General features: G+C 60.2%; 1 long non-coding RNA gene across 3 annotated transcripts in view; it reads left to right on the top strand.

The window, feature by feature from the left end:
* Window positions 1–3,044: 3,044 nt before the first annotated feature.
* LOC118524088 (uncharacterized) overlaps window positions 3,045–15,733 on the top strand; it is a 34,413-nt gene continuing 21,724 nt past the window's right edge. Inside the window, exons 1-3 of one of the 3 annotated variants that reach the window (XR_013441561.1) lie at window positions 3,045–3,301; window positions 8,530–8,599; window positions 8,860–9,525. This is a non-coding gene — a long non-coding RNA (uncharacterized LOC118524088). Of the gene's footprint in view, window positions 3,302–7,359; window positions 7,525–8,529; window positions 8,600–8,859; window positions 9,526–15,733 lie in introns of those variants that run through there. The other 2 variants (XR_013441560.1, XR_004911425.2) reach the window with 2 other exon arrangements.

Raw genomic sequence — 15,733 nt, 5'->3', positions numbered from 1 at the left:
CCGCCGGAGGAATTCATGCTCCCAGGAGAGCGGAATTCCAACAGGGTGCAAGCTGGAGTTTGGAGATTACATTGACCGGATTTTCTGTCCTCTGCGGTTGACCACAGGGCTCCTCAGGACCCGAGGGTGTGGGCAGGGGGTGGTCAGGAGAGCAGGTCTGGAAGAAACAGTAAAGATAAAGTGGCTTTTTGTTTGCGATGGAGGGTCCATGTGCCCCAGTAAAGTGCTTACACCACACAGCTTTGCGCTCAAACCTCAGTTTGCATCTCATGTTCTCACCTTTGATCCAAAATTATGAATGTTTTAAAATCTCTTGATGAGTACAAAGACACTGTTTTTCAGAAGGTTGTGAAAAACACAGATCTTCCAGAAGTTTCTAAAAGGGCACTGGGTAAAATTGGTTTCTGGGTACTTGCCAACATTGGTGGTCATGGCAGGGAGTCGGGGAAGCATGGGTAGGAGGACCCTTCCCCACGGGTAATGGGGGGCACGGTCCTGGGGGTGGGAGGGGCTTCCAACAAAACTCGCCTGCCCGGAGAGATGGGCATGGGGGGCCTAGAACAAAGAAGACCCTTGTTGAACCCGGGGCTTCCAGAAGTGTGGAGATTGACCTGAGCTTTTTAGGATGAGCGGGAGTTTGATGGGGGCAGATGGAACCACAGGGGCAGACGCCAGAAGGCAAGAGGAAGATTTTCCTGAAGATATCTTTGGTTTTAGGGGGAAAGCTGGCTCTCCTTTGGGTCAGGCTAGAGTCTGGGAACCTGGGGCACTCGGGAGAGACGAAGCTGCTGGACTGTGCTGGCCATGGTCACGGAGCTGGGGCATGCGTGGACCGTGTACTCGCCTGAATGCTGCGAGCTCGCTGGCGTCTCCCCACAGCCGGACAGTCTGCAAGGCTCCGGCCTGCTCTGTCCACTGCCCGTCCACAAGGGGTTCGCCCGCCTTGTAGGTGAGGAAGCTGCAGGCCAGGGGGTTTGGGGCCAGACAGGAGCAGGGCTGAAACCCTCCTCCTCTGCCTCTTCCTTCTGGCACCGAGTCACCGTCTCCTGCTCACACTCATGGTGTAGAGTGGGCCAGATGGGTCAGGCCTCCCAGAATCTCTGCCCATTGCCTTGAAAACAGGGACAATAACACAGGAATTGCTTTCCACTTATTAAAGATGAAGGCATCTAGAGCTTTATTACTGTTTGCGTGGTGGAAATTGAATGTGCCAATAGGTAATTACAGCAATATTAGCAATAGCATGAATTATAAGCCTAAAATAATTGAAATTGGCTTTTTCATGCACAAGTGGGAAGTGCTGAGAATCCTCATCACAGGATCTGCGTGCAGAGGGAAGCGTACGGACTCCCGAGGCCCTGTGGCCTTGTGAGCTGCTGTGCCGGCCGCGCCCCAGGGACACGGTGGCCTGGTAGAGGCAAGCTGGGGATCGAGCGTCTGAGCCCCAGAGCCTGTGCCCGCCACCTCCGTATTCTCGGTCGTCACCCTTGTGGCCTGTCCTAATTGCCGTTGCTCCCAGTTAAAATGGTCATCAACCTCTTTGGAACGTCCGGCAAAATAATCTCGCAGAGTCTATCCTGTGGCTGGAGTGCTGAGTGGAGTCACCAGCCCTGCGGTTCATTGGGTCCAACGGCCCGAGCCTGGGGCTGGCGTCCTGGGAGGGGAGGAGTGTCACTCAGTCTGTGGATCAGCACGAGGACCTGGGAGTGTGCTGCTGAGACCACCGCGGGGTTATGGGGAGCGAGCAAGGGGGTAGGGGAAGAAGGGGGTCCACAAGGAGGAAACGAGCCCCCACTGAGCAGCCCCTGAGACATGCAGGGCTCCAAGACATGCAGGGCTTCACCTACACACCGTGACTTGGAGCAGAGTGCTCTCCCAGCCTCTCGGCGGCTGTCTCACCTAGTTCATCTGAGCTCCGAAGGGTGTGGACGTGGCGTGTGCCAGGCCAGGGACGCAGGGCCGAGGGACGGCTTGCTGGGGCTGCACCTGTGTGTGCGGCTACGGGCTCCAGGAGGGGGCCGTCAACCGGGGCACTTCCCAGGCCTCCCCCACCTTGGTGCTCGCGGGCCTCCACGCCCCAGGGTCCTCAGAGGGGCACAGGGCGGCAGGGGCTCGGCCGCCCCAGATCCTCCTCGACCCCCTTGGGGCTCATTTACCTTCTCTTTCTGCAAACCTTCCCTTTTGCAGATACCCATCCCTGCACCTATTTTTTTTTAAGATTTTATTTATTTATTTGACAGAGAGAGACACAGCGAGAGAGGGAACACAAGCAGGGGGAGTGGGAGAGGGAGAAGCAGGCCTCCCACGGAGCAGGGAGCCCTATGTGGGGCTCGATCCCAGGACCCTGGGACCATGACCTGAGCCGAAGGCAGACGCTTAACGACTGAGCCACCCAGGCGCCCCACCCCTGCATCTATTTTAAATGCTTCCTAAAACTTATCTTCTAAAGTTTCTTTTGCCTTTGCCTACACTATGGTTTCACTTTACATTTATTGTGACATCCCAGTATGTGTGAGGTGCCGGGGATACAAGGTGAGGAAGCCCAGCCCGTGGCCTTTGGGGCCATTCTGTGTGGGGGGACCCATGGTGCACGGGGGGTCAAGGGAACAGGGGCAGCGATGGAGCTGAGGACCCCGGCGGCCAGAAGCCCCTCACGCACAGAAGGCAGGGTCCTGCAATTCACGTCATTCCCCGTTCTCTCTGTCACTAGAGTGTAAGTGCGCCCGTGTGTGTGCACGGAGAGAGGAGGGAGAGAGTGGAGCCTCACACACAGACCACCCACCAGGCCACAGGGAGCCACCGAGACGTGGTTGAGAACGTGGCTCATCCTGTCTTCACCTACACACCGTGACTTGGAGCAGAGTGCTCTCCCAGCCTCGACTGCCCGGCGCACGTGGGCGGAAGCGGCCGTTTCCGGATCCAAGCCACGTGCCTTCAGAGCCCCGAGCTTCTGCTTCCTCTCCTGCGGCGCGAACAGGCCGGGCTGTCAGGACCCAGCACCAGCACGGGTGGGGCGGGAGGGATTTTCTCAGGTTCTGGAAGCCACGGCCCGAGATCAAGGTGTGGGCAGGGCCGCGCTCCCTCGCTCTGGGGACAGCCCTTCTCTGCCTCTTCCAGGCTCTGGTGGCCCCAGACCATCCCGGGCTGGTGGCTGCGTCACGGCATCTCTCCTGTGTCCTCACGCGGCCGTCTTCCCTGAGTGTCCGTGTCTTCACGTCGTGGTGGATCAGAGCCACCGGGTGACCTCACCTGATGCAAGCGGCTGCAAAGACCCTGTTTCCCAATAAGGGGACATTCGCAGGTACTAGTGGTTAGGACTTGGACGCAGGCTCTGGGGAGGGGGCACAGCTCAGCTCACAACGCTAGCCTCCTGGTTCAAGGAGGAGGGGAGACACCGCCAGAGCCACCCAGCCGACCACGGACCCGCCCCCTGAGTGGTCTGCCGGCCAAGCCCCCGGGAGCTGCAGGAGTGGTGGGCAGCTGGTCACGCGGCATCGCTGTGCCTGAGGAGGGCTGATACACACGTTTCAGGGGTGTCCCACCCAGATCAGTGCTGCCCCTTTACCCCGTGCCCTCATCAAGCCTCGAATGTCTTCCCTGGGCCCCGTCCTCCGGCTCTTCCTCCAGCGTCCCACACCCTGCCGTCTTCCACCCTCTACAGACCCAGCCTGTCCCCCTCACTGAAGTCCTGCCAGTGCTCCAGCCCACGCCCACGGCCACGGCCACGGCCACGGCCCCGCAGCACTGCCTGCTTCCCGGCCTGGGCGCCCGGACTGTCCCTGACTCGTCCTCGCTCTCACGTGGCCACACGAGTCTCCAGAATTGTCAGTGGCCAGCCTGGCCACAGAGGGGCAGCGGGACCGTGTTGGTAAGGAGAAACCACGCGGTGGGCAGCAGGGAAGCCCGAACCAGGGCGTGGGACCTCTGTGCAAAGCCCAGATTTGCTGCCCGTGGTTGTCAGGGTCCAGGCTGAGGGCCGCCTGCCCTCCTAGCTCTGTCCCTCGTCCTGCTCCTTTCTCCGCCGCCTCCTGGGCCGTCCACACTCGTTCCTCCTGCCCAGGATGACCGTCTCCATCTCCACTGGCTGGATCCCCAACTCTGTCCTCTTGGGGCGCCTCCCGGGATCTCCATGGTAAGGCAAGTGTGCAGGACGGGAAGGCCAGGTCCGGGGGGGGCAGAGCTTCTGAGGGGGTCCCTGAAGGAAGAGAGTGGAGCAGTGACCATACACAGGTCTATATTCAAAAATAACTGTTGGTGATCTGGTGGGTCAGCGAGAGCTGAGGTCGGGGAGTAGTTCCCTACTGATCTGAGAGCCTGGGGTGTTCCCAGGAGAGACGGCCATCACAGAGGGGCCTGGGTCTGGGGAGCCCTTCAGTGACCTGATGTCCTCTCCCCACCCCACGCCCACAGCAGGCCTGTTAGGTCGTTACAGGTTTAAAATGAAAAAAAAAAAAGAAGCCATTAAGAAAGGTGTCCCAAGCCTTCACAATGGGTTAACTTCACTCCTGGTACAACCGGGGCCTGTTCATGGGGTGTGATTTTAGGGGAGACGGCGGCCCCTTTAGAACATTCTTCCACCCTGGATAATGATGGCAATTTACCCTCACAGAAATAAAGTCTTGCGACTAGTAAAGGCTTGGCTCTTTAAAATGCAGGTCCCCTGCGGGCGTCACAGAGTGCTGTTAGCAGACCTTTAGGGGGCCCGGAGACAGGAGGCCCTGGGGGCAGGCAGGGGTCGGGGAGGGGAGTGGGGACGCGCGTCCGCGTCCATATCTACACAGCTTCATAATTCTGTGCAGAAAGGCCCCGTCTCCAACTCCCCCTCAGAACAACAGTGATGTCTGGTTCTGTGTGTTGCAGAATCCTGAAATAATGAGCTCCTTTAGCCGGGAGCCCCCGAGCCCCTGCCCCTGCCTCGCTATGCTGACCAGCGTGCCGACCTGGGGGCCGACCTCGGGGCCGACCTGGGGGCCGAGCTGGGGGCCGAGCTGGGGGCCGAGCTGGGGGCGGACCTGGGGGCTGAGCTGGGGGCCGAGCTGGGGGCCGAGCTGGGGGCCGACCTCGGGGCTGACCTGGGGGCCGACCTGGGGGCCGCGCTGGGGGCCGAGCTGGGGGCCGAGCTGGGGGCTGACCTGGGGGCCGAGCTGGGGGCCGAGCTGGGGGCCGAGCTGGGGGCCGACCTGGGGGCCGAGCTGGGGGCCGAGCTGGGTGCCGACCTGGGGGCCGAGCTGGGGGCCGACCTGGGGGCCGAGCTGGGGGCCGACCTGGGTGCCTTGTGAAGGCAGGCCCTCTGCAGGTGGAGAAGCGAAGCCGACACCAAGAAGGTGTGACACAGGCAGCCGAGGCCACTGGGCCCTCTTCATACTCTGGGGGAGGAGGAGGGGTCCGGAAAGAGGTCCAGGGGGAGGAGGTGGGCCTGTGCTTAACTCTGAGGAATGAACAGAATTGACTAGAAAGGGGGTAGGGGCCCGGCCTCAGGCACAGCCTGGGAAAATATGCAGAGCCCTGAGTGAGAGATATATTCAGAAAACCTCCAGGACGCCGTTCTGTGGCAGGAGAAAGCTTTGCAAGGGGGTCTTGTCACCCAGCCCTGGGGAAGGGTCGCGCCCCAGCTCCCAGGTGAGCACCTGGGACTTGCCTGTGAGCACCTGTTCTGAGAAGGAGCCCCCCACTGGCTGGTTCCCCTTCCACACACTACGACAGAGACTTCCTGCAGAGCTGGGGGCCCCAGTAGGGGTGCGGGGGGGGGGTGTTATAGGAGCCCGATTCTGTCCTGAGTCGCCCTGGAGTGGTGTGCCGTGGAACCTTGGCAGGTGTCCGGCTGCTGGTCACGGTCAAGTGCAGGTGATCTGCCCACCTGTGAAGGGAGAGACAGGCCGAGGGACTCTTGTCCTCCAGCTCTGATAGGCAAGACCCCTGGTCCCACGTTTATTTAGGTTACTCCTCCATTGGAGGATGAGGTGTTTGGCTCAGAAATTTTATCAGGGGCACCAGGATGAGCAGTTGAGCCAACGATCATTGACAAAGGAGCACACCGTCTGTCTGTCTGTCCTCAGGAGGCTGGGGAGGCGCGGGAGGATGTGGGGACAGCAGGGCTGCCGGCAGCTCCCTGCAGGCCAGGAGTCCCTCCATTGTTGCCTCCGCGCTTGGCCCCGGGGGCTTCCAGGCGCCGTGAGCAGGGGCCTCGCAGGCAAGCCCTGGCACAAGGTCTAGCTTCAGCGACCGGAGCTGGGTTCTCCGGCCTCCCCAGAGACTAGGGAGCACTTCTCGCTCCGCTGTGGGTGGGGGCGAGCGAGGGCTGCCCAGGTGGGCGCAGACACCTGCGCTCCGGTCGGAGCCCGGGGAGCTCCGGGGTGCGTGGGCCGTGCGTGCGTGCGGTGCTGCAGGGCCTGCTTCCCCGGGGCTAACGCACGTCGGTTGTTCCAGAACAATGACTAAGAGCACGCTGTCCTCTGTCCACTCACAAACATCCCAGTTCTGGACATAAATTAAATCAACTTCTTTAGGGCCAGCGGAGAGAAAGCAGGCTGGGAAGGTTCCAGAGCATGAGCCTGAAGGGCCCGGGGGTTTCTCCTGATTGTGGGCTGGGGGCGGGGTAGAGTTTAGAGCAGGGAACTAAAAAGTTTAAAAAGAAAGGAAAGAAAGAAGAGGGAGAGGCAGAAAGACAGAGACAAAGTGATGGTGGATGCATCATTATGCATTTGCTCAAACCCGTGGAGTGGACACCGCCAGGAGTGAGACCTAAGGTGAGCTGTGGCCTCCGTCCCCTCTGCTGGGGGACACCGAGGGCGGGGAGCAGGTGCAGGGCTGTGGGCAGGGTGTGTGGGCAATCTGGGTACCTTCCTGAATCTCAGTTTCTCTTGAATGTAAAACTGCTCTAAAAATAAAAGAAAAAGCAAGCAAATAAAAAAGTGCCAGTAAAAAAGCAAGCGAGCAAGCAATCCTTTAGGAAAGAACCTTGTGTAGGGCATGGGGAGGAGGGCGTTGAGGGCCTTGCAGAGCCCAGGCAGGGCGGGCAGGGGGGCGTGCCTGCGAGCGTGAGTGCGCAGGCTCGGTGACGTGTCCTGGGGACGGTCTGGGCCCCGAGCAGTCGGGGCAGGTCGGATGTGCTGTTATAGCAGCTGGTGTGGAAGACCCAGGGCTGGCCTGCTCTGAGCACGTCCAGCCTGGTGTTCTTCGGGGACAGCTTGGGAGGGGGGGTCTGGGCCCCCAAGCCTGGCCAGGCCTGTGAGCACCCCGCCTGTGGCTGTGCCCTGGGTGGTGTCCCCGGGGCCCCTCCTGGCTCCCCAACTCCTCCAGGCACCCCCGTTATTCCCCTGCTGGGAGGCCCCATCCTCCCTCCCATGCTGGCTCTCCCTCAGCCCACCTTCCCTGGCTGGCTCTCCACCAGGCCCTGGCTGCACCCCAGCTCTGGCCAGAGGCGGCCCTAGTGCTCTGTGTCCATGTGCACCCGGCTTCCGTCTCAGCTAACTGACTCTTTTGTCTGCCTTCCTTCTGCTTTCCCTGCCTCCTCGGCTCCCACAGGTGCTGGGCCCTGGGCACGGGAGGGAGGAGGAAGGTGAAGCGGGCAGCTGTTGGCAGCAGGGGAGGTGGGCACCAGAGGGCTGTTGGTGCTTCCGAAGCAAAACAAAAAAGCACGAGATCTAGCTCCTCTAGCGAAGTGCACCTGGTGTGGGGGAGTGAGTGTGTGTGCATGTGTATGTGCACATGCGTGTACCCACCCGCCCCTGGGGAGCAGTGGGGGGGTGTGTGCATGTGGCTCACCCGTGCTCCCGTGACCTGGTATGGCTGGGTTTGGTGCAGTGGGAGGTCCTTTCTGAACCTCCCCGTCTACACAGCAAGGCTCCTGTGCTCAGAGGCAGAGCTGTCCCTGGGTGAGCTCCCAGGGATGACGGGCTGATCAGCTCTCCTTTCCACATAAACCATAGGTTCTGTTGTCTGCACAGCCCGGGGCTTCCCAGCAGAGAGCTGGGGGGCCCTGGGACAATCCAGGGCGGTGGGCCCTTCTCCGGGGGCCGCTCAGCTGGATGCGGGGCCCTGTGCTCCAAGCCTGGCCTGGTGGAGAGGCTCTGGGCTCGACCTTGGGTGGGGCCCCTGACTTCCTGGGGGTGTAGGAGTTTCCAGGGGTTTTCCCTGCTGAACAGGAGTCGGGGGGGGGGTCACTGGGGTGATTGCGCTCACCAAGAACGCTATCTGGAAGCCCGCTGTTCTCCTGGGCCATAAGGTGTCAGTGGCAAGTGGAATTCACAAGCAGGCATGGGGGGGCGGATTTGGGGCGCAGTCTCGTCGGCTTAATGAAGGTCCAGAGCGATGGCTGACCAGTTATTAGCAGGTTTGCAGTGGTGCGTGGACGGCGCTGAGTGCGTCCAGGGGTGCCCCCCATTGTGCTCAGAGCCGCCCTCCAATCTGCCCAGAGATCTGCGGCGGAACGTGTCAGTGTGGTAGGCCGTGTCCAGAAGCAGCAAATCTCGGGGTTAAGGCGGTCAAAGGGAAGGTGTCCAGTTCCTTACTGTTTCTTGTCCGTTCCAGCGCCATCCGTGCGTCCGTGGTGGGGCCGTGTTTCCTTTGGCTGAATAATTACCATCTCCACGTGGCCCAGGTAAGCTGCTTCTAGCAAAGTCCTGCATCCTTGGGCTTCCCTGGAACGGGGAGGGGAGTCTAGCTTGTCTGTGCCCCTCAGTTTTTGCCGGGGACCCGGAGGGAAACGTGTCACAGAGTCTTGTCCCGCGGAGCAGCGAATCCTCGCCTGGGGAGCTCTGGCCTCCTGGGGTGGCTGGGACGAGCGAGCACCTGGGATCGAAGCAGGATCTGTGAGTCTGGTTACTTGGCCACTTGGCGCCTCCGTGTCTTCATCTGCAGAACGAGCACGACATCATCAAGCTCGTGCTGTTGCTGGGAGGGCCGCTGCCACGTGGAGGGCCAAGCGCCTGGTGTGTGATAAGCATGGAGAAGGGCTTGGTCGTAGCAGGACCTCAGGCGACCTCTCCCTGCCCGGAGCCCAGCAGGGCCTCCCCAGGAGCCCAGGAGAGCAAAGCCTGGGGCAGGTGTGCAAGAGGTGACCTTGGCGACTTTGTTTATGGCAGATGAGGGCATCACGGTCCTGCTCGGGACCGCGGTGTACAAACCGAGAGGAGCACCGTAGTAACAATGCGGACACCGAGGGACCCGCAGCCTGCGGCCACGTCCAGCCCCGGGCCCTGTCGCAACGACGCATCACAGGCTCGCGTCTCTGGGGTCGCTCGAGCTAACACGCGTGTTGCTGAAATACGCGGGAAGGGACGGGAGGGGAGCAGAGCGGAGGAAGTGCGGGAGGAGGAGGCTTCAGATCTGCTCCCGCCGTCCTGCCCCGCGTCTGGATCCCAGAACCTCTGAGCCTCCCCGGCGCGTGCCCTGGCCTTCTCGGGAAGATGTGTTCTGAATCGAAATGCCTGGCCTTGTAAACACCTTTCTGGAAGATAAGCTTGACTGTTTAAAATTAGGAAATGAAATTTATGACATCCGCTTAGGACATTAAAGATGCTTCATTTGGAGAAGGCTTTGCTGTTAAGATCTTCCACTAGCTCTTTTTGGTGTTTGTTTCTGCTGGTGGCTCTGCATCATCCTGGGGAATCGCCTCTGACGTTCCCTCTTTGTGTCTCTCCTTGGGCTTCTTTCTCTTCCCTCCTGGGTTCTGCCAGAGGGTGCTGGGCTGAGCCGCGGGGTGAACTAAGCGTGTGCTCAGCGTGGTCAGGGTTACGTGGCTACGGATGGACGTGAAGGTAGGAAGCGGCCCTCGAGTGAGCCCCTCCACCTGCACGCCCCACACGATCAGCCCCCCCGGGGGCCGCACAGGGCACAGGCGAGAAGCATGCTGATGCTGCTCCTCGTTCCTTACTCGGCGGCTGGGTGAGCTCAGGCACATACTCTCCAGGCCTGTTTCGTTACATTTAGAACAATGGAAAGGACACGTCTCCTTTCTACCCTTGATGCATTTTGCTGAGAATCAAGTGAGCTGATAACAACAGACATGATTGTCTTGGTTACAAAGGCATCCTACGGGAAGGATGGAGGATGGCCCCCACTTTTCACTCAGTGGGGAGCTGAGCCTGACACACCCCTTACTCTGGGCCCAGAATTCCTGATCCTGGACAAGCCTGCCCCCCTCCACTTCACACATACATGTGAGTGCACACACAAAGACACGCCCATGCAGCACATAAGAACACACACAAATGTATGTACACACATGCATTTGCACACATGCACACCCACAAACACATGTGCACAGATCTGCACACCTTCAAGGGCACACATGCACACACACTTACAGCACACACAACACGCATCCACGTGTGTACACACCTACACACATGTGCACACCCACAAAGCACATGCACATGCATCTGCACACAGCTGTGCACACACACACTCACACACGGGACTCAGAGTGAGCACAGGTTTCCCTAAAATCGTGGTGAGCACAGGGACAGCCTTGTCACTGTCCTGCTTTGTGACTTTGGGCAAACCCTTTTACCCCTCTAGGACCTGGTGTCCAAACTGTCCAAACAGAAAGGAGATGGGATGAGGTGTCCATTGGAGAGAGTTCCAGGAGCAAACAGGAGGCGACACAAGTTGGTACCTGAGGGGAGTGATGGGCTGTGTTCCAGGACAGCCGGCTGAGGGCGGAGCACTGGGCGGCTCTGGGCCTAGGGCTCTCTCGCCCAAGCCCGAGGGTGCCATGTGGAAGGGCCAGAAACCCGGGAAAGCTGGCCGACCCCGGTCCTGACGCTTGCCAGGACCGATGTCCTTTGGTCTAAGGACGGGCCCGGGATGGCTGCAGTGAGGGAGCGCTGAAGGGCCCGGTGACCTCCCGCTGTCCCCCGTGGCCCTCTGACTCGTCCCATGGTCTGGACCCAGGTCAGGCCAGAGGGCGCAGGTGGATCAGGGGGGCAGAGCAAATGGGTGCGGAGCTGAGATACCCTGCCCAGCCCCGTGTGTGTGGAGGGCAGGCCCCGCTGTGAACAGGACAAATCCGTGCGCGGGCCAGTCGTGGTGCTGAGCGCCTTTCCTGCAGCTCACAGGCACAGAGAGGTCAGGCTGCCATCCCCCCCACCCCCCCACTGGGGAGGGCACAAGCACAGCTGCACGCAGAATCAGCCTGGCCCCCGGGCCCCGGGCCTGGCCCTGCCACCAACCGCCGTGGGCCCGAACCGGCCAGGTGCTCTGGGAACCTGCTTCCCTCGAGGTTGCGGGTCTTCCCTGTAGGACATGGAGGAGAAGCCTGGAGCAGCCGGGGGTGCGTGAGCCCTGCTCCGCCGCCACCTGCCCGTGACCCCCTGCCCGTCACCATCCCTGGGGGTAGCCCCGGCCTGCTGCGCCCACCCCGTCCATCACCTGCGAGAATCCAGCAGCCAGCTCGTCTGGCACACACAGCTCCATGGCTTTATCTGGGCTTAGCAGGCCTGCCCAGCTGCCTCCATCCCCGCAGCTCTGCGCTGAAGACGCCAACTTGGATGGCGTCCCAGGGCCGAGCGCCCCTGGAAGAGGCTTCCCAGCAGCCTCCGCGGGTGGGCCTCTGAGACCCAGGCAGATGGGAGCCCGTGGGCCCTTTGGGAGAGGCCGCAGGAGAGCGGGGTGTCCAGGCAGGATTGCGACAGCGAGAAGCCGGGGTGGCAGGCTGACCTCCCACCCTCTGAGGTCGCTGCTTAGACGCCGAGGCCCCCGCCTGCATCTGCAGTCCTGGTGCTTCCGACCTGCAGTGAGGGGGCGGGGCCTCGTCCTCTTCACCCCAGGCCCTTTTGTCTTCCCTGGCAGGTAAGGGCGGTTACATGGGAGCCAGCCATCAGCCCAGGTTGTATAGAGGCCTCCCCGACAGGCACATCAGAATCCGTTCAGGATGGGCTCCAGATCCTGATTCACACTTTCGGAGCAGCCCACGAGACCCTAGGTTACTGGGAGCATGCCACGCGAAGCCGAGAAGGTTCTGGGCATGGAGGTCGAGGGAAGACCTCAAGAGCTGGTTCTTCTAAAGGATGAGTGGATGTCCCCCAGACCCAGCCGGGGATTGGGAGGGTCCAGACCCCATGCTTGCTTCTCCTGCTCCTGTGGATTCTTCCCGTGGAATCTTGCTGCCACCACCTAGAGAGGACAGGGGCAATGAATTTTAAAAAGGGGAGGTTTTTGTTTGAAACTGACTCAAAATAAGGAAAATGGATCAAAGCTTTGAAAAGATGTAGGTGCCTTGTCCTTAGCTCTGCTGAGGATACCTCCTTTCCTGGTCCCAGGGGGAGGGTTCTGTCACCGAGAATGCCCTGAGGTCACGTGGAATGCAAATTAACCTGCAGCAATCAACAGCAGTGTGTGTGTATGTGCGCTCATGGGGTGTGTACACAGGCGCAGGTGGGTTGTGTATGTGTGTGCACGTGTGTGTATGTGCATGTGTGTGCACGTACATGCAAACGTGTGGGTACACATGTACCTGTGATGTGCATGTGTGTGCACGGGTACATGTATGTGTGTGCACCTGTGTGCATGTGCATGTGTGTGCACGTACACGCAAACGTGTGGGTACACATGTACCTGTGATGTGTATGTGTGTGCACAGGCATGTGTGTGTGCACGGGCACATGTATGTGTGTGCACCTGTGTGCATGTGCATGTGTGTGCACGTACACGCAAACGTGTGGGTACACATGTACCTGTGATGTGTATGTGTGTGCACAGGCATGTGTGTGTGCACGGGCACATGTATGTATTTGTGTGCACATGTGTGTGTGCATGTGTATGTACATGTAATTGTGTGAGTACATATGTACCCGTGTTGTGTGTGCGTGTGCAAGGCTTGTGTGTGTGTGCACGGGTACATGTATTTGTGTGCACCTGTGTGCATGTGCATGTGTGTGCACGTGTGTGAGAGATACAGACAGACACAGAGACAGAGATGGAAAGAGACAGGGAGAGAGAGTATTTAATCGTGTCGAGGAGCGTCTGCCCTGCACAGAGGGCACAGTGCATGTCTGTAGAGTGAGCTGACAGACGGCCGTGGACAGACAGACGGGGTGTGCTGTTGCACTGACCAGCTCCATCCCTTTCATGCCTCTCACAGGTGCTTGTGGCCTGCTGCCCTGTGGTTCTTAGGTGGACAGGTCTGTACTGCACCCTCTACACATATTTGGTGTCTGCTCAGCTTCCCAGGAGACCAGCTGTGCTGTCCTGTGGCTGCCGAGGAGGGGCGGTTCCAACCTGGCTGACCCCTGAGCTGGCCTCTGCCCACGCTGTGGCTCTGTTGTCTCCTCAAGCCCCATACCGCCCGTGCGGGAGGAAGGATCGGGGAAGCCACCTCCGATGTGCCTCTCCGCCAGCCTGGGACACTCCACCCGTGGTCCAGGGGCTTGATCCGCATCAGTCCCGCCCTGCGCACCTGCTGTCTCTTCTCCATCACGCCCCGCCCCTTCGCCCTCACCACCTCCTCTCTCACCGCTCCCTTGCTGGGGAAAGGGGCCACTACCACACCTCTGCGTCTCGCCTCGGTGGGAGACCGAGGCCGGCCCTGCGTGTGGAACGGAAGTTTGTCCCCTGCTGAGAGCTTTCAGCCGGGAGGGGGTATCTCGGGATCCTGGCTCACGGTCTGTGGGCAAAGCCCCAGTGGTCTACCGGGCAGAGCCCCTGGAAGGGGCCTTGATGTGTGGGCACAGCTGTGTGTGTCTGTGAGCACACAGACTTGTCCACACGGCAACCGCACTCCCGCGGTGGGCATCCCATCACCCACGTGCTGGGCTCACCGCGTGGATGTGGGCTGGCTGGAAGCTCCCGCCCCAGGTGCGGAGGCTTGGCCTCCCTCTTGGGTTTCTGATGTTTCCAAACTGGGGTGTCCCATTGCATTTTACGTGACCCCACAGAGAGGGCCCGTTGTCCCAGAGCTGCTTGTCTCCCCAGGACGGGCCCGGGGGCGGGGATGGCCCTCCCCCCTCCTCCGCCGTGACCTCAGGCGTGACTTAACCACAGGAGCCACTCAGCTGCTGGTCGGCCTCCTCCCCACCCGTGCGACCTTGCCCGCTGCCCACGCTGCCCCGCGAACCTCAGCACACGCCCGGGAGCCTCACGCCCGTGATGAGTACATAAAGACAGCGCTGGTATTGCAGACTGTTTTAGGATTTAAGGAACATATTCGCATACTTTAAAGGCTTCTCGTAAGGGTTAGATGGGGTTAGATGGGGCCGCCGAGGAAGCTGATGCCCGCAGCGAGGCGGGGCCTGTTCTGCTTGCGGCCCCAGCAGCTGGACGTGGGGCCTGGGATTTCGGCGGGGCTCTGCTGCAGTCTCAGTGCTGTCCCGACACATAACTAACCCACCCTGGGACTCCCAGTGGGCAGGAGGTGAGGGCCGACTCGTCTTATCCACGGACTCACCCCCAAATCTAGATGGACTGGGAGGCCAGGTCCCAGCACGGAGGGGAAAGAGCGGTTTGTGGTGTTGGTGGGCTGTGACCTCCTGATCCCCCGTCCTGAGCTGCCGACACGTAGCTGGTGTTAATGAATCTCTGCTGGACACAGAGGTCATCTTCTGGGTGTGTTGCTACCAAGCCCCCTTTCAGCACTGTGATGGATTTGGGATCATATGGCCTCCCAAAGGGACCCCTAAGTGTGGTTCCTGCCTTCTCCGTCTGCATTGCGCTTTTGTTTACGACCTGATTAGTGTCCCAGGACTGCCACATCCAAGCACCACTGGCCAGGCACTTAGGATGGCCGTCCCAGAGCCTGGAAGGCAAGGGGTCGGCAGGGCTGCGCTCCCTCGCTCTGGGGACAGCCCTTCTCTGCCTCCTCCAGCCTCTGGTGGCCCCAGACCATCCCGGGCTGGTGGCTGCGTCACGGCATCTCTGCCCGTGTCCTCACACAGCCGTCTTCCCTGCGTGTCCGTGTCTTCACGTGGCATTCTCCTTCCCGTGGGGACCCCAGTCGTGGTGGATCAGGGCCACCCAATGACCTCACCTGAACGCGAGCGGCTGCAAAGACCCTATTTCCCTACAAGGTCACATTCCCAGGTGCTGGGGGTTGGGCCTTCAGTGTGACTTTTGGGGACACAGTTCGACCCATGACATGCACGGCCCGTGCCCCTAACACCTTTCCTACCCTGAACATTCATTCCTAGGATGGAGATGCAGGAAAGGGCTCAGGGGCTTAGATATGTTAAAGAGGCCTTGACGCCTTTGAACTCACGAGGAGGCCAAAGGTGAAGGCCTGTGGCCACTTTGGGGATGCTTGGGGCGGGATGGGGCCGTCTACGTGTCCTGCACGGCACGCCCGCCTTTCCAAGCGCACGTCAGTGGGAGCATCCGCAGACGTCCACCCTGCTTCCTGGGGGGGCCCCTCCTGCCACGTTCTCATGCTCGTTTTCAAATGGTTTTGCTCAAGCAAACTGGAGGAGGTCTGGCCCCCTTAAATCTGCATGAGGTGGTGGGATTGAGGGGGGTCCAGTGCCATGTGTTTATTCATGAGGTTTTACTCACTGAATCACTATTTGTAAGAACTGTGTGTGTCCAGAGCCACTCATGGGCTGGAGGCCTGCCCTCCCAGGGTGTCTCTGCCCAGAAGACATCAAACCGGGATTTCACAATAGACAGTGTTGGTTTTCAACCCAAGACAGGTAACTTTGCATGGATGTACACTGATAGAGACTTTCCCTCTTCCTCCTGGGGGATCCCAGCCCAAGCCTCCCCAGGAGTCTGTTTGGGGTGGGAACCAGGAATCACTGGGTTT

The sequence above is a fragment of the Halichoerus grypus genome, chromosome 10 (assembly GCF_964656455.1).
Source record: "Halichoerus grypus chromosome 10, mHalGry1.hap1.1, whole genome shotgun sequence".
NCBI classification, from domain to species: Eukaryota; Metazoa; Chordata; class Mammalia; order Carnivora; family Phocidae; genus Halichoerus; species Halichoerus grypus.
The sequence above is the reverse complement of the archived record's forward strand: the minus strand, read 5'-3'. Positions and strand labels throughout refer to the sequence as shown.